Source organism: Salvelinus fontinalis, chromosome 6, assembly GCF_029448725.1.
Source record: "Salvelinus fontinalis isolate EN_2023a chromosome 6, ASM2944872v1, whole genome shotgun sequence".
NCBI lineage: Eukaryota > Metazoa > Chordata > Actinopteri > Salmoniformes > Salmonidae > Salvelinus > Salvelinus fontinalis.
This window is the reverse complement of record NC_074670.1, coordinates 38,583,180-38,598,464: the sequence shown is the minus strand read 5'-3', so window position 1 is coordinate 38,598,464 and position 15,285 is coordinate 38,583,180. Positions and strand designations below refer to the sequence as shown.

The 15,285-nt window shown below is 42.0% G+C and overlaps 1 pseudogene; it reads right to left on the bottom strand.

Annotated features, from left to right (window-relative positions):
* Positions 1 to 15,285, bottom strand: part of LOC129858611 (protein MMS22-like) — a 37,257-nt pseudogene that overhangs the window by 18,095 nt on the left and 3,877 nt on the right.

Sequence of the window (15,285 nt, the reverse complement as noted above, 5' to 3'; positions counted from 1 at the left end):
CCTTCAATGCTGCAGAAATGTTTTGGTACCCTTCCCCAGAACTGAACCTCGACACAATCCTGCCTCTGAATTCTATGGACAATTCCTTTGACCTCATGGCTGTTTTTGCTCGGACATGCACTGTCAACTGTGGGACCTTATATAGACAGGTGTGAATACTTTCCGAATGCACTGTTTAGATTTTTTAAACATTCTAAGGCTGCATGATGCGACTCTAATGATGATTTGAAAAAGGTCGCATGAGCTCTGCTTTTTTTTCTGCAGGCTGTACACACTTTATCAGTCTCTCATTCACGATTTGACAAGCACTTGATAATATTCTCACCAGGTCTCGAATTTCTGTGTGGCATCCCCCTTGTGTGGCTGCAATACCCCCTAAAAAATTCCATGCCTTTTGCAGCCAAAGTGGCCGTTGTGGGATGAATATAATAATCATAATTCCCTTCCCCTGGCTGCCAATCAATTCTTATTAGCCAATGCCCGTCACGTGATTGGGTCCTTCTCACAGGCATCTCAGCTTAAAGTAGGCTACAAGTGAAGACAGACACATCGGGGACACAACTGCGCGTGTCCTTATCGAATTGCAAGGCGCATATTGAAGATATTTGAAGAACTGTCACATTTACTTTTCGTCAGCCAACAAGATGAGCATGCCGAACGAACAGCAAAAGCACTAGCCTATGTCAATCTACTATCGCCCATAGTACAAAAGTTTACCTATTCTATTGGTCAACGAGTACTTTTGTGCGAGAACTAAATATTCCAAACATACTCTGGGACAGTTGTTGGATGTGATAGATCCCAAATGAATACAACCATTTGCAATCAAAAACCTTTTAAAAGCAATGAGGCTGGGCCTCCCGAGTGGCGCAGAGGTCTAAGGCACTGCATCGCAGTGCCTGAGGCGTCACTACCGACCCGGGTTCGACCCCAGGCTGTGTCACAACCGGCCGTGACTGTGTTAGCTTGCAAGCGACAGGTCTGACTTTGGTTGTCAGTTGAATGGTGTTTCCTCTGACACATTGGTGCAGCTGGTTTCCAGGTTAAGTGTGTTGGTGTTAAGAAGCGCGGTTTGGCAGGTCCGTTTGGCAGGTTTGGCAGGTCCGAAGGTCGAGCATGACTCGACCTTCGCCTCTTCTGAGCCTGTTGGGGAATTGCAGCGATGAGACAAGATCGCAATTGGATATCACGAAATTGGGGAGAAAAAGGGGTAAAATACAAAAATGTAAAATAGCAGAAGGTTTAGCTTAAAACGTTGATAAACTATTAGGCTATTTCTTCACTTATAAGCGAAGCAATGCGCACACGGCAGTAGGCCATACGCGCAAATGCACCAAAATGATATCAATTAGCAGGATAACATCATTCTCTAAAGTGACCGCTGTCATGACGTGACTATAATTTATGTGATGACGGCTATTCATCGAAAAATTACATACCACGTTTAATTATTACGCGATTAAATTAACCATGCAACAATTAATGAATTAGTAATCTGGGGAACCATGGGAAAAGTTTATTTAATGAGTTACCGTTTCCCAAATTAACTCAAGAATATATCAGCATATCTCTATATCCTACCCGTCATCCATCAATAATTTCCATATATCAGTCTCATTCTGAACATCGTAATATTCTATAAATCTGCACGAAACCTAGTCTACATGATGACTCAGCCTACACAAATTTTCTTAATTATTTATTTACTAACTAACTAAATGATCACACAGAAATACATGAACACACACAGTATAGGTTGAATTGATAACTAACATAATGCAATGAAAAGTCCCTAGCGGTCTAACTCGATATGATGGCTTGTTACACAATGGAGAGGGGGTGGGGACAGATAAAGAGCGGGAAAGACAGAGAGGGGACCCATCGTACATACAGTTGGAAAACTATGCTCATGGGAATGTGAATACATTGCACATGAACAACAGCACATTCGAAAAGGAGGGCAATGTATATATTTATGTTTGTATATCTTTGTCGTCGCTCTCTGTTGAAACCACTCGATCCGTCTATGACGAGTAGTTCGATACAAGTCTCTGGTTGTCCACCAGAGGTCACAATGTACTTAGTAGTTGTAGTGTTCGTTAGACTGGATCCTTCAGAGGTAAACACAAGGTGGTCCTCGGTTGAGTTTACTAGGCTACCGGTATTTAAAAAGCTGCAGACTGAATGTTCCGGTATAGTCCCTATCCTCTTCACTAAAGAGTTTCAGAGGGTCCCACCATTTTCTGGTTTTGTAGTTTTAAACCATTTGTCACGTATTCAGCTGCTCGTAGACTGGTCTTAATGGCAGCAACCCAGCATGTTTTGGTCTAATATGTTAATTCTTCAGCCAGTTCTTTAAAGCACTCGCAGTGGAGGGCGGTTCCACCACGTTGACACAATGTCTGTGCTCACGTGGGCGTGGTTACTGACTTGGCAAAAGTTTATATGAGAAATTATTCTCCTTTAGAAGGCTAAAATCACATTTCATCTTCACAAAAGTAATCTTATACTTAAGCCCATCCCCCCCTCCTCTCTGATGCTATCTTTGATCCTCACCCAGGAGCGAGAGTCATGGCACGACAAATGCGATTATGCATTATTATAAAGGTGCATTTTCATGGTGAAAAATATCTTCCCCAAACTTGAAACTCACGTGCCGCCTATGTATGGCAGTTAGTAGAGGTGTGGACTCGAGTCATGACAAATATGATGACTTGCAACTCAACTTTGACTTTAACACCAATGACTCGTGACTTGACATGGACTTGAGCCTTATGACTCGACCTGGCTTGATACCCTCCCTAAGCCCAAATATAAAGAATTATGCTATTAAAAAAGTGTGCAGCGCATCAACTCTTCATTTAACGGATTACAGTTTGAATCGGACAGCAGCCAATCAAATTGTGGAAGCTGAGAAATATTTGTGCATGGCAGTGCATAGGAACGTCAGCGGGTAAATTCAGATGGAACCCTTGGAAAGATGATACCCCAAATTATTATTTTCGGATATAAAGACGACGCTGTATCAACAAAAAACTAATTGCAACTTGCAAAACACGCGGGAAGAAAATTACAGACGGAGGCGCAACAATTTCCAACTTTGTTCGACATTTGAAGCTGCACAAATAAGGGTAAGTCGTGGCTAATATGGCCGACAACTATATATTTTATTACTTTACTGGTGTATCATGTAGGCTGAAGTAACGTTAAATCAATGAGCCTCCACAGTCAGTCAGTCAGTGCTGGAACGTGATCATTGCACCCAAGATTGAGCTACAACTGGCTAGGCAGTTAGTTGCCTAAATCCTGCCTGATGTTACTGCTGTTCCTAAAACCATTGACATACGTTAGCCTACTGTAACCACACAGTGAGAGAGAGAGTGTGTGTTAAGGTTGGGCGATTGTGTACAAGCCTACATCGCCCGATTGCGCCCCATAGCGATCCTCGATAGTCGATCACTATTGGGGGGGTTGTCTTTCTTCATGGAAATATGTTTATTTGGAAAGTAATAAATATATAGATATTTTTAAAAGCATTCATTTCATTTGCGTAAATGTAAAATACTATTACTCTTGTAATACCTTTTAACGTTTGGTGAAGAGCACATTATTTAGAACTCGAAACTCAAAGATTAGGACTTGAGACTTGACGGTCTTGACTTGAGACTTGACTCGGACTTGCCTGTCTTGACTTGGGACTTGACTTGGGACTCGAGTGCTAAGACTTGAGACTTACTTATGACTTGTAAAACAATGACTTGGTCCCACCTCTGGCAGTTAGGCTTTACATTGAAAGCGGATTAATGTGCTTAATTTTAAGAAGATATTTGGCCACTTGAGTTGTGATACAAACCTTATCAACAGGCTACATGAGGTGTGTGACTATGATCTTAAAAAGTCGCAAGAAGAAGTCATGTGCTGTTTCTTGCCTTACTGCACACACTAGGCATCATTCACAAGCGATAGATAAAACATCATTCACAAGTGAAAGGCTGATATTGTCACCCATCAGACCATTCTTAATTTAATCTTGTCTTTACATATATTAAATCATATACAGTACCAGTCAAAAGTTTGGACACACCTACACCTACTCACACCTACTCGTTTTTCTTTATTTGAACTATTTTGCCAAGAGTGTGCAAAGCTGTCATCAAGGCAAAGGGTGGCAACTTTGAGAAATATAAAATATATTTTGATTTGTTTAATTAACACTTTTTTGGTTACTACATGACTCCATATGTATTATTTTATAGTTTTGATGTCTTCACTATTACTCTGCAATGTAGAAAATAGTTTTAAAAAATAAAGAAAACCCTTGAATGAGTAGGTGTGTCCAAACTTTTGACTGGTACTCTGTGTGTGAAATTAGTTTTGATTTAGAATGGACCATTATCATGCACCTATCTCGGAACAGGGGCAAGGGGAAAAAATACATGTAATCTATGCACTTAAATAGCGAATGGAGGACGCTTTTCCTGTGGTTCATTTTCATGCCAGCCAGGTAGGCTATATTCCTGTTGTAAAGCAAAGCAGTATGCTAAAGATTATGATAAGTTGAGAAATAAATAGAGGCCTAGCCTATAGAAAGCTGATGGGATCCTCTTTTTCTCGCGCAATTGCATAGCCTATAGAAATGTTGTGCAACATGAGCTCTCATTAAGTGTTCGATTTGATTTTCAATCACATTTGTATTTATGTCAGAGTGATTAGAGGGACAATAACGCGCTGAGTACCAGGCAGTTAGCAAGTTTAATATGCTACTAAAAGCTTACTTACCGTGACTAAGCGGGCACGTGGAATTTGACTGCGGTCATGACTCATGACTGCCGGTGTGTCGGTAATATGGTCACTGTAACAGCCCTAACCATGACTGGTTCTAAAGTTCTGATACATGTTACATGGAGAGAGAGTGAGAGGAGGAGAAGGTAAAAAGGTGAGAAAGAGAGACAAGGTGTATGGATGGTATACATGTAAAAAAATAACCTAAGGCAGGAAGAGAGAGTGAGAAGAAGGGAAAGATGAGAAAAGGAGAGAAGGTAGATAGGGAGATCCATTTAGAGAAAAACAGCAGTGGGAAAGGGATTTACAGTTTGTCTGTAAAAGGTTGGGAGGCTTTTTCCTGTGTTTTCTGTCTGTCAGACAGACAGTCCGTCTGTGTGTCTGTGTGTTTGTTTATCCTGGACAGCTTTTCCCGGAGGCAAGCAGATGCTCACGACTCCCGACATAAGAGATCAGCGCTCTCCCAGTCGATCCCATTAATGCAGCCACCACAGGCCTCCCATGGAGCCGGTCCAGCCAGCGAGAACGTTGCCGGAACGTTGCCGGAACGCCGTGAGCACGCCCGGCTCTTCTCGAGGGAACTGGAGCAGAGACAGAGGGAGAGGGGGTGTTCTAATCTGGACCAGGCCCAGCCCAGTCCGGTGTCTGCCAGCAACCTCCCTACCGTGCCCACCCCCATCCATGCTGGAAACCAACACGGCTTCGTTAAGGGGAATTAACCGCCATGCTCGTTAGCTAATTAGCCTTCATGTCTGTGGAGCGGCTGAGCACGTTCCAGACAGAGGGAAGTCATTAGGCGGATTTATCCTTCTCGCTGGCGCCTAGCCGGGCCCGTCCCAGGCCACGTTCTGATGTTGGGATCCATGGGCTTATCGTCTTTGGTCTCCCCCAGAAAGAGGAGCCATGACTGGGGGAGTTTGGGAAGCAGCTGTGGGTTTGATGTAGGGCTCAGTGGGACTAGGCTGGTCTCCGCTGGGAGGAGAGGAGAGGCAGGTGGAGGTTCCTCCTGAGACACCTGCTCTCCCTGGGAGTCTGAGCAAATAGCAAAGCCTCAGAGAGGAGCCGTGCCACACCTGGCAGGCACACACACACACGCACAGACACGTCAAGATCAAGGCACAGAGAGTCGTGTCTGTGAGTGTGGACTCACCTGTCCCCCTTGGGACAGCATTTCATATCAACATAATATTGAACAAAACTAATTTAGCTCCATTTAAAGAGTACCTTAGGGGTTTAACTGGCCTCCTTTTCTGTACCCCTCCATGTTACCCATCCCTACATACACACACACCTCACCTGCCCTTGATCTGCCTCCAGGGGGCGCCGCATGCGTTCTCCTGCACCAGGTAGAGAGCCAGCACTCTGAGGAAGATGTGAAAGGAGTTGGCTGAGCGGTACAGCTGGGTGTGGCTGGGAGAAGGGGGGGGGGGGGCAGCAGATCCGGGCCTGGTCCAACAGGGCCAGGGGGGTTCTGCTGACGTCCCTAACCAGGGCACTGTGAACAAACCGCTTTGGAGGGAGGGGAGAATGTAAGTGGAATATTTCGAGGGGTACATTACATATTGTCCATGTTTTAGAGTGGTGTGTTAGAGGTGTTCCTTACCAGGTTTTTGCAGTAATACTCCCAGAGTGTGGTGACAGTGCTATTGTTAGGTTTCCATAGCAGAGACAGACTCAGGCAGCAGTGGACGTACATTCTGATCTCCCAGTCGATCCCATTAATGCAGAACTCCTGTAGCGTTCTCTGCAACACACACAGATCAATCAACAAACGGATTATAACTGTACACAGAAACCATGCTCCCATCCATAACCCATATCCCCTTTGAGCGAGAGCCTACCTTAGGGTTACAGGTGGACTTGAGCAGCTCACCCACAAAACTCCAGTTGTCCTCCAGCGGTTTCTGTGAGACCAGAGCATACATTATATTACCAACAGAACATACAGTCTAATAAGCTTGGCAAGAAATCAAAATTGCAGCCTGTGGCTTTCATTTTAACAGGGGATGCGATCGGGACAAAACAGGATTTTGACCTTTTAAACTATAAATGGAGGACACATTTCACAAATTCAGCCATATCTGATTCATCAGGAAAAATCACACCCCTTTACAGTTTAGAACATCCCTCCTTATACCCCCTAATCTCAGGTAGATTGGAACGCCCCGTTTCTGCTGTATTGTCCCAGCTCAGCCAAGTGAGTGACAAGCCATCAGGTGAAACCCAGAGGGTCTTATACTCCTCTGCTACAGGCTGGCCACTGATTAGAGACCGCAGCAGTGTGTCCATGTAGTTCCAGAAAGACTACAGAAACACACAGTTGTAAATACAAACACAATGTCAAATTTGATTAATTGCAGATAAAATCCAATGGTCACCAAATCATAGTTCCATCAAGTGTGAATGTGTGTGTGTGTTCACCTGTGTGTGTTCCACTTTGCTCCTGTGTTCCAGTAAGTGTATAAGTAGTATCCACAGCTCTTTGGTGCAGGTGCAGTGGTAGTGAAGGCTGGTCAGGGCCTCAGTAGGCCTTACCTAGACCAGAGGACAGAGTTAGGAATACCCTTTACCCCAAAAGCCTCAGCCTCGGAAGAGGCTACTAACTCTTACGGATATGTGAATGTTGCGTGTAGCTTTTAAATTACCTATCGATTTCACCCGTTCCAGGCAGTATTATAACCGTACGAAAAGTTATTAGGAATTCGTTTTTTTTGTTTTTCTTCTCCACCAACACTTAGACACAACCACATTACTTACATCCGCCATGACAGGCTCATTGTCCACCCTCCCTCCCAGAAGCCTAGAAGGGATGAGAGAACCAAGCCTATGGGTTCGTAGCTTCAACCCCGCAGCACACACACACACACCCCAATTGATTAATGGACTGCTGAATGTATTTAAAAAAAAATCTTGCTTTGTTTGCTCTTTTCAGTATTATGTCTATTATGGCTACCAAGGAAAAGGCTGAAATTAGCCCTAATATATGTAGCCTTAGAAATAAGGTTGCTAACATCAGATAACATTCATGTATTAGCCATTTCTGAGAGTCACTTGGATAATTCATTTTATGATACAGCTGTAGCAATTCAAGGATATAACATCTATAGAAGAGACAGTAATGCTTATGGGGGCTGTATATATATTCAGAGCCATATCCCTGTAATGCTTAGAGAAGATCTTATGTCAAGTGTTATTGAAGTGTTGTGGTTGCAGGTTGACTTGGCATGTCTAAAGCCTTTTCTTTTGGGGTGTTGCTAGAGGCCACCAAGTGCGAACAGTCAATATCTAAATAATATGTGTGAAATGTTTGATAGTGTATGTGATGTAAACAGAGAAGTCTACTTTCTTGGGGTTTTCAGCTCAAGAGGAAGCTTCTTACTGTAACCAGCGCCTGTAATCTGGTTCGGGTTATTAATCAACCTACCAGGGTGTTTACAAACATTTCAGGAACAAGATCATCCACATGTATCGATCACATTTTTACTAATGCTGTAGAACTTTGTTCTAAAGCTGTATCCGTACCCATTCGATGCAGTGATCACAATATAGTTGCTATATCCAGGAAAGCCAAAGTTCCAACAGCTGGGCCTAAAATAGTGTATAAGAGATCATACAAAATATTTTGCTGTGACTCTTATGTGGATGATGTTAAAAATATTTGTTGGTCCAATGTGATTAATAAGGAGCATCCAGACCCTGCACTTGATGAATGTATGAAATTGCTTCTTCCAGTTATTGATAAACATGCACATGTTAAAAAACTGACTGCTAGAACTGTTAAGGCTCCATGGATTGATGAGGAATTGAAAAGCTGTATGGTTCAAAGAGATCAAAAGGAGTGGCTAATAAGTCTGGCTGTACATCTGACTGGTTGACTTACTGCACATTGATTATTTCATTGGCAAAGTGGACAAACTTAGGTAGGAAATTACAACAACGAACAGTGAGCCATCGTATTCATGCAAAAAAAAAACTATTGATGAAAGAAAAGCATAGCAAGTTTTAATTTTGTAAAGTTAATAATTACAAACCTCCTGGCATTGACAACTTGGAAAGCTACTGAGGATGGTAGCTGACTCTATGGCCACTCCTATCTGTCACATCTTTAAACTGAGCCTAGAGGAAAGTCTTTGTCCTCAGGCGTGGAGTCAAGCCAAAGTAATTCCGCTACTGGTTCTAACAGCAGACCTATAAGCTTGCTGCCAGCTCTTAGCAAAAAATTGTGTTTGACCAAATACAATGCTATTTCTCTGTAAACAAATTAACAACAGACTTTCAGCATGCTTATAGAGAAGGGCACACAACTTGTACTGCACTGACACAAATGACTGATGATTGGTTGAATGAAATTGATAATAATAAGATTGTGGGAGCTGTACTGTTAGATTTCAGTGCAGCCTTTGAAATTATTGACCATAACCTGTTGTTGAAAAAAACTTGTGCTATGGCTTTTCAAGTTCTGTCATATTGTGGATTCAGAGCTATCTATCTAATAGAACTCAAATGGAAGCTTCTCTAATGTCAAACATGTAAAGTGTGGTGTACCGCAGGTCAGCTCTCTAGGCCCTCTACTCTTTCTATTTTTAGCAATGACCTGCCACTGGCATTAAACAAAGCATGTGTGTCCATGTATGCTGATGATTCAACCATATACGCATCAGCAACCCCAGCTAATGAAGTCACTGAAACCCTTAACAAAGAGTTTCAGTCTGTTTTGGAATAGGTGGCCAGTAATAAACTGGTCCTGAACATCTCTAAAACTAAGAGCATTGTATTTGGTAAAAAATAATTCCCTAAGTTCTAGACCTCAGCTGAATCTGGTAATGAATGGTGTGGCTGTTGAACAAGTTGAGGAGACTAAATTACTTGGCGTTACCTTAGATTGTAAAGTGTCATGGTCATAACATATAGATTAAATGGTTGTAAAGATGGGGAGAGGTCTGTCCGTAATAAAGAGATGCTCTGCTTTTTTAACACCACACTCCAAAAAGCAAGTTCTGCAGGCTCTAGTTTTGTCTAATCTTGATTATTGTCCAGTCGTGTGGTCCAGTGCTGCAAGGAAAGACATAGTTAGGCTGCAGCTGGCCCGGCACGTCTTGCTCTTCATTGTAATCAGAGGGCTGATATAAATACTTTCTCTTAGCTAAGAGTTTAGGAGAGACTGACTGCATCACGTCTTCCATTTATAAGAAACATTAATGTGTTGAAAATCCCAAATTGTTTGCAATGTCAACTTATACACAGCTCTGACACACACACTTACCCCACCAGACATGCCACCTGGGGTCTTTTCACAGTCCCCAAATCCAGAACAAATTTTAAAAAAGCGTACAGTATTATATAGAGCCATTATTGCATCATATTGCTCAAATAAACAGCAAACCTGGTTTCAAAAAACAGATGAAGATACACCTCACGGCAGAACGCCTCTCCCCCATTTGACCTAGATAGTTTGTGTGTATGCATTGATATGTAGGCTACATGTGCCTTTAAAAAAATGTATGTTGTCCTTGAGCTGTTCTTGTCTATTAATGTTCTGTATTATGTCATGTTTCATGTTCTGTTTGGACCCCAGGAAGAGTACTGTAGCTGCTGCCTTTGCAACAGCTAATGGGGATCCTAATAAAATACAACAACAACAACAATATACCACCCACCCACAGAGAGATGAAAACACAGGGTCAGCCATAGTGTGGCGCCCCTGGAGCATTTTTAGGGGGTTTGCCTCATGACTTACGCAATGGTTAGCGTTGTTAAGGAACGCAACACACATGTATAACCCCATACACATTACCTTGCTGTATTTTCCCATGGCCAGGCCAGTGAGGTCAGAGAGCAGGTTGCAGAGATGCTCCTCAAACAGGCTGTTGTTGGTCAGGTTCACAAACTGGTGGGCGTACACCACCTAACCTGTAAAGGTCAAACAGACAAATAAGAATGTGGTAGACCTATAATACACTGACCACACCAATCTGACAACACCAGCCTCAACTTTTTTTTCTTCTCTCTCTTCATATTGTGTATTTCAGATCCGCATTTGATTTTTACAGTACTGCATATGACATTTGTTTTGCCTTGGAATATTACCCTATGATAGGTTAGACGAGATCTTAAAAATAACAACAATAAAAACAACACATACCTTGCATCCTCTGCCCCAGCAGGTGGAGAATCTCCAACACTGACCAGTGGATGTCCAGGTGGAGGCGTAACAAATGCCAGGAGGGAGGAAACAGCTGAGGGGAGGTATACAGTAAAAGCATATCAGGGTATATTCACCAGACCTGGGTTCAAATACTATTTCAAATATCTAAATTACTTTCACATACTTACGAAATATGATGGAACATTTTATGTTTGTGCTTTTCTAATAATGTGACTGATTGAACGAATCCTCACTATCAGTATATGTATTTTGGCAGTACGCCCAGACCCTTGTTTTGAGAACGAAAGATATCTCAGTTTCAAGGCCTCAGCTTAGAGAAGAAGCCTTGTGAGGTATTGGTCTGCCACATGAATGAAGTTAACAATAACAAATTCTTAGTGTTTTACTGGAACTAGCTATGTACAGTTGAAGTAGGAAGTTTACATACACTTAGGTTGGAGACATTAAAACTATTTTTTCAACCACTCCACAAATTTCTTGTTAAAACCTCTCTGGGATATGTGGGACGCTAGCGTAATTAAAATAATAAAAATTCCTCAAACATACAAGTATTATAAACCATTTTAAAGATAAACTACTCGTTAATCTAGCCACAGTGTCTGATTTCAAAAAGGCTTTACGGCGAAAGCACACCTTGCGATTATGTTAGGTCAGCGCCTAGTCACAGAAAAACATACAGCCATTTTCCAAAGAGGGAGAGGTGTCACAAAAGACAGAAATAGCGTTAAAATGAATCACTAACCTTTGATGATCTTCACAGGATGGCACTCCCAGGACTCCATGTTAGACAATAAATGTGTGTTTTGTTCAATAAAGTTCATCTTTATGTCCAGAAACCTCATTTGAAATTGGTGTGTTATGTTCAGAAATGCATTGTCTCAAACAAACATCCGGTGAAAGTGCAGAGAGCCACATCAAATTACAGAAATAGTCATCATAAACATTAATAAAAGATACAATTTTTAAACACACAATTAAAGATAAACTTATCCTTAATGCAACCGCTGTGTCAGATTTCAAAAAGGCTTTACGGCAAAAGCTCAACTTGCGATTATGTTAGGTCAGCGCCAAGCCACAGAAAAACAAACAGCCATTTTCCAAAGACGGAGAGGTGTCACAAAACTCAGAAATAGCGTTATAAATATTCACTTACCTTTGATGATCTTCATCGGAATGCACCCCCAGGAATCCCAGTTCCACAATAAATGTTTGTTTTGTTCGATAAAGTCCATAATTTATGTCCAAATACCTCCTTTTTGTTTGCGCGTTTAGCCCAGTAATCCAAATGCACAATGCGCGAGCAATTAGTTCAGACGAAAAGTCAAAAAAGTTATATTACAGTTCGTAGAAACATGTCAAACTATGTATAGAATCAATCTGTTGGATGTTTTTATCATAAATCTTCAATAATGTTTCAACCGGACAATTCCTTTGTCTTTAGAAATGAAAAGGAATGCAGCTCACTCTCACGGCCGCACGCCTAACTTAGCTCATGGCATTCTGCCAGACCTCTTAGTCAAACAGCTCTTATTCGCTGCCCCTTCATAGTAGAAGCCTGAAACTTGGTTCTAAAGACTGTTTACATCTAGTGGAAGCCTTAGGAAGTGCAATATGACCCCATAGACACTGTATAGTGGATAGGTAAAGACTTGAAAACCTACAAACCTCAGATTTCCCACTTCCTGGTTTTTGCCTGTGTCGTGGAAAATCAATTCAAATATAACTCTTACAAGAACTTGTGAAATCAAACATGCTTTTTAATACAATTGTATAGCCAGCTGGAATGTCCCGCAGAACACACACCTCCCAGACCTCCCGCTCCCATACTTATACACACATAGTATTATGTCCATCCCTTATGCAAATGAAGTTTCCTTTCTGAAGTCATTCACCACCATCTGCTTTCAATTAGTTTATAATGGTGGCCGGACCCTCTATCCCAGTGTGTCAGCAGACTCCGTGTCCCTTCCCTTCACCACTAAATCAATGCACTCTTTGTTCTGTTCTCCCCTATCCTTAGTGTGTCCAATTGCCTTAGGCGCCTATGTGTCTGGTCAGTTGCACTTAATGGAATCAGCAGACTATGTGTCTCTTGTTCAGTTGCCTATTTTTAATGTTCAGCTAGCTTATACATCTATGTGCTGTCCTATACGTATATATGTTATATATGTATCTCATGTACTCCTACACCTGCCATATGAGTTCTGTTATACTCACAGACATCATTCAAATAGTTTTAGAAACTTCAGAGTGTTTTCTATCCAGATCTACTAATTATATGCATATTCTAGCTTTTGGGCCTGAGTAGCAGGCAGTTTACTCTGGGCACCTTATTCATCCAAGCTACTCAATACTGCCCCCCAGTCCCAAAGAAGTTTTGGCAAGTCGGATAGGACATCTACTTTGTGCATGACACAAGTAATTTTTCCAACAACTGTTTACAGACTGATTATTTCACTTATAATTCACTGTATCACAATTCCAGTGGGTCAGAAGTTTACATACACTAAGTTGACTGTGCCTTTAAACAGCTTGGAAAATTCCAGAAAATGATGTCATGGTTTTAGAAGCTTCTGATAGGCTAATTTACATCATTTGAGTCAATTGGAGGTGTACCTGTGGATGTATTTCAAGGCCTACCTTCACACTCAGTGCCTCTTTGCTTGACATCATGGGAAAATCAAAAAAAATCAGCCAAGTCCTCAGAAAAATATTTGTAGACCTCCACAAGTCTGGTTCATCCTTGGGAGCAATTTCCAAATGCCTGAAGGTACCACGTTCATCTGTACAAACAATAGTACGCAAGTATAAACACCATGGAACCACACAGCCGTCATACCGCTAAGGAAGGAGACGCGTTCTGTCTCCTAGAGATGAACGTACTCTGGTGCAAAAAGTGCAAATCAATCCCAGAACAACAGCAAAGGACCTTGTGAAGATGCTGGAGGAAACAGGTACATAAGTATCGATATCCACAGTCAAACGAGTCCTATATCGACATAACCTGAAAGGCTGCTCAGCAAGGAAGAAGCCACTACTCAAAAAAAAAACTAAAAACGCCAGACTAGGGTTTGCAACTGCACATGGGGACAAACATCGTACCTTTTGGAGAAATGTCCTCTGGTCTGATGAAACAAAAATAGAACTGTTTGGCCATAATGATTATCGTTATGTTTGGAGGAAAAAGGGGGATGCTTGCAAGCTGAAGAACACCATCCCAACCGTGAAGCACAGGGGTGGTAGCATCATGTTGTGGGGGTGCTTTGCTGCAGGAGGGACTGGTGCACTTCACAAAATAGATGGCATCATGAGGCAGGAAAATATGTGGATATTTTGAAGCAACATCTCAAGAAATGTATTTGGCTAAGGTGTATGTAAACTTCCGACTTCAACTGTATATGCCTAGTAAATTTAGCCTATCCCCTTGGCCAGGAACACAGTCAGTGAGAATCAGTAATAACTGACCAGCAGGCATTACCTGTATAGGAAGACTTTGACATATTGGAGAAACGGCACACGCTGTTGCCTAAGGTCTTCTGCCTCATAATGGAGGCTGCTGGCTTGGCCTGAAACATAACAGTGTCAAGTACATTCAGTACAACAAAAACAGTACAATATTTCCCCATCACAACAACCTACAACAAAATCTAACCACCACCATACAAATCACTTCACACTTGGTTATTACCACAAACCTTTATCAAATGTCAACTTATGAACTCTCACAAAACCACGAGCAGCAAGGTATACACTAAGTTAGCTTACCAAAATCATGAGAGCTGGACTGCACCAGGGTCTCTAGTTTAATAAGCTTTTGCCTGAAAGGTGACAACAAATTGTGACATTACTGACCTCGAAACCCTGACAATTAGAGACAGTGAGGCAATACATAGTCTGAAAAAAACGAATGACATTATCTTGATTATCCTTGATCTTGACTTGTCTGTGCGTGTGTGTGTGCCTGCCAGGTGTGGCACAGCCCCTCTCTGAGGCTCCACATTATCTGGCTGTATTGCCGCCTGAACAGGCCGAACAAAAGCTTGGTAGATTCCACCAGAGCAGTCTCTGTCACCCATGGGAAGCCAAAGATACTCACTGTGTCCTCCTCATAGTCTGCAGGGGCTGGGGCCAGACGCAACAGCAGCCTTTGGAAGACAATAGTAACTTAGATCTGCTGCAGCCTAAAAGACACTGAAGGCAGGGAGTTTTCCTCAAACAATATTGTCAGTAATGATTCTGTTGTATTATAACCAGGTCAACATAATATGTATTATTTCTGTCCACTGTTGTCAGCTGTCCAATCTAACAATCTTTTGAGTTACTATGCGTCACATACA